At 28.4% G+C, this 2,500-nt stretch overlaps 1 protein-coding gene across 1 annotated transcript in view; it reads left to right on the plus strand.

Moving 5' to 3' along the window:
• The window catches only part of LOC124953853 (protein bric-a-brac 1-like), a 353,991-nt gene that overhangs the window by 83,933 nt on the left and 267,558 nt on the right, over window positions 1–2,500 (plus strand). The window contains exon 3 of the mRNA XM_047505850.1: window positions 247–367. The gene's annotated coding sequence lies outside the window, so the exon portion shown is untranslated. The remainder of the gene's footprint in view (window positions 1–246; window positions 368–2,500) is intronic.

Genomic DNA, 2,500 nt, shown 5'->3' on the forward strand with positions numbered 1-2,500 from the left:
TTATCGAATGAAACGTTAAATCTAAATGTCCGAAGAATAATTCTATTCTAAATCAACGTCCAAATTTGTAATTTATTTCGACTATATACCATTTGATCTTTAGATTCTTTTTTTTCTTTTATATAAAATTCGTCGATAACAACGACGAGAAAGAATAACGTTTATTTAATTACTATTCGTTATTAATATTATTTATTATATGTATATGTTATTATTGACAATTGTTCTTTGTACGTTTGATTTCAGTTAATAACGAGAAAGGCACACGGAGAGATACATCACCGAACAAATGGAGTTCGACGAGTGCAACGTACCTTGTCAGGAAGAAGCGCGATATCGAAGGCGTACGAAGACATGTAACCTATAGGTGAGTAGTTAGACACTGAAAGAAAGAGAGAAAAAGAGAGTGAGAGAGAGAGAGAGAGAGAAAGAGCGAGAGAAGAGGGGAGAGAGAGAGAGAGAGAGAGAGGGAGAAGAGCAACAGGGAGGAATAGAAGAAGACGAACGTTGCAATTTTGAACGGAAAGTTTCGCCTTGATTCCACCTATGGAGGTAACGAGCGGTCGGTAAACCCTCCCCCTAGTACTTGAATCGTGCATCGATTTTCTCTTCCACTTAAGGAAACTCCATTTTCAAGGGACCCGGACGACCTTCTCCTTCTTTTCGAACGTGGAAGGCCTTTATGCGGATCCTTTCTTTTTCTTTCTTTCTTTCTTTCGTTTTTTTTTTCTTTTTTTTTCTTTTTTTTTTCTTTTTTTTTAACATCGTTCACATTCACACGCCCAAGCGAGTTATGTGAAATATGTTGAAGATAACTTATGGATTATTATAGGATCGCTTTATTAACATTAACGTAACGGAGTGATAGTCATTTCGGGGATTTTCTTTTTTATTTTTTCTCTTCGTTCTTTTTTTTTCTCTTTTTCTCTTCGTTTTTTTTCTTCTTTTCTTTTCTTTTCTTTTTTTTTTCTTTTTTCTTTTTTTTTTCTTTTTTTTTTTTTCTTTTTTTTTTTCGTTACTTCATTCGATCTAAAGGGATTTCTTTTCGATTCAATCTCGTGATTTTCTTAAAGAAAATTAAAGATGAGGAAAAATTAGGACGACAATTCACTTCTCATTTTTCATCTTTCATCTTTCATCTTGATGAAGCTTGATAATTTTTCTTTTCTTTTTTATTTTATTTTTCTTTTTCTTTTTTTTTTTCTTTGTCTTTTTTTTCTTGGAATTAAAAATAAACGTAATATCGACTTCGAATTTATAAATTCTTACATACAATTAATAGTCGATATTTGATTAATAATAGAAGTATTTTCTTTCTCTTTTCTTCCTCGTGAGATAGGTATAAAAAAAAAAAAGAAAAAAACAAAAAAAATATCAGGACTATTAGCGTGAATAGTTTCGGATTAAGTATGCATTGATATATTGCAATTTTATTTTTATGTTATATGAAAGTTGAATTCACACAAATGATAATATTTATGTAACAAGTCAACATGAAATCGGTGTTGCACGTTCTCGGATAAAATTACAACAACAATAATAATAATAATAATAATAATAATAATAATAATAATAATAATAATAATAATAATAATAATAATAATAATAATAACAATAATAATGATGATAATAATAATAATGATAATGATAATGATAATGATGATGATGATGATGATGATAATAATAATAATAATAATAATAATAATAATAATAATAATAATAATAATAAACGGTCTTTCTTGCGTTACGTTTGTTGGATTGCTTGCGGCTCTGTCGGCGTCGACAGAAATAGCGGATGTTGTCAGCTAAGAAATTACAAACGCGACCTCCTACAAAGTATGTATTACATCAGACGATGTTCGCGATATCTTTACGAGCGCGTATATGTACTATATTATATACGTTTCTCGTCGTTGTCGTCGTTGTTAGTAGGAGAAACGGATTCGTCGTTACGACAGACTTAATCGTAAATGATCGCAAAACGTTTCTTCTAAATATAATTTCTATCAATGAGTTAGCCGATAAAATTTTAGAACGATAATATATCAATATTCTACTCTTTTCGAATCGATTTCTATTATATTATTTGTTCAATAAAAAAAGAAAATAAATAAATAAATAAAAAAATAAAAAAGAGGGAATATGTAAAATTTGTAAAAAGGAAAGAAACAAAAAAAAAAGTAAAAGAGAGAAGGGAGAAGAAAAAAAAATAGAAAAAAAAAATAGAAAAAAAAAAAAAAAAAGAAAAAAAAAAAAGAAATTCGTAAAATGTAATAATTAACACAAAGCTACCCTCTTTCGCGATACTAATAAAAAATTAGTGCTATTAGTACGAACTGAAGAGGATATGCAGATCAAAAAGGTTAATAAAGTGATGTACAATCTCATTCCATTGAAAAAAATTCCAATGAAATTTTTATCAATTTAAAGAATATTTTAACTTTGCATTGTATTTGAAAAATATAACTATACACACATACACACACACACACACATTATT

Source organism: Vespa velutina, chromosome 13, assembly GCF_912470025.1.
Source record: "Vespa velutina chromosome 13, iVesVel2.1, whole genome shotgun sequence".
NCBI classification, from domain to species: Eukaryota; Metazoa; Arthropoda; class Insecta; order Hymenoptera; family Vespidae; genus Vespa; species Vespa velutina.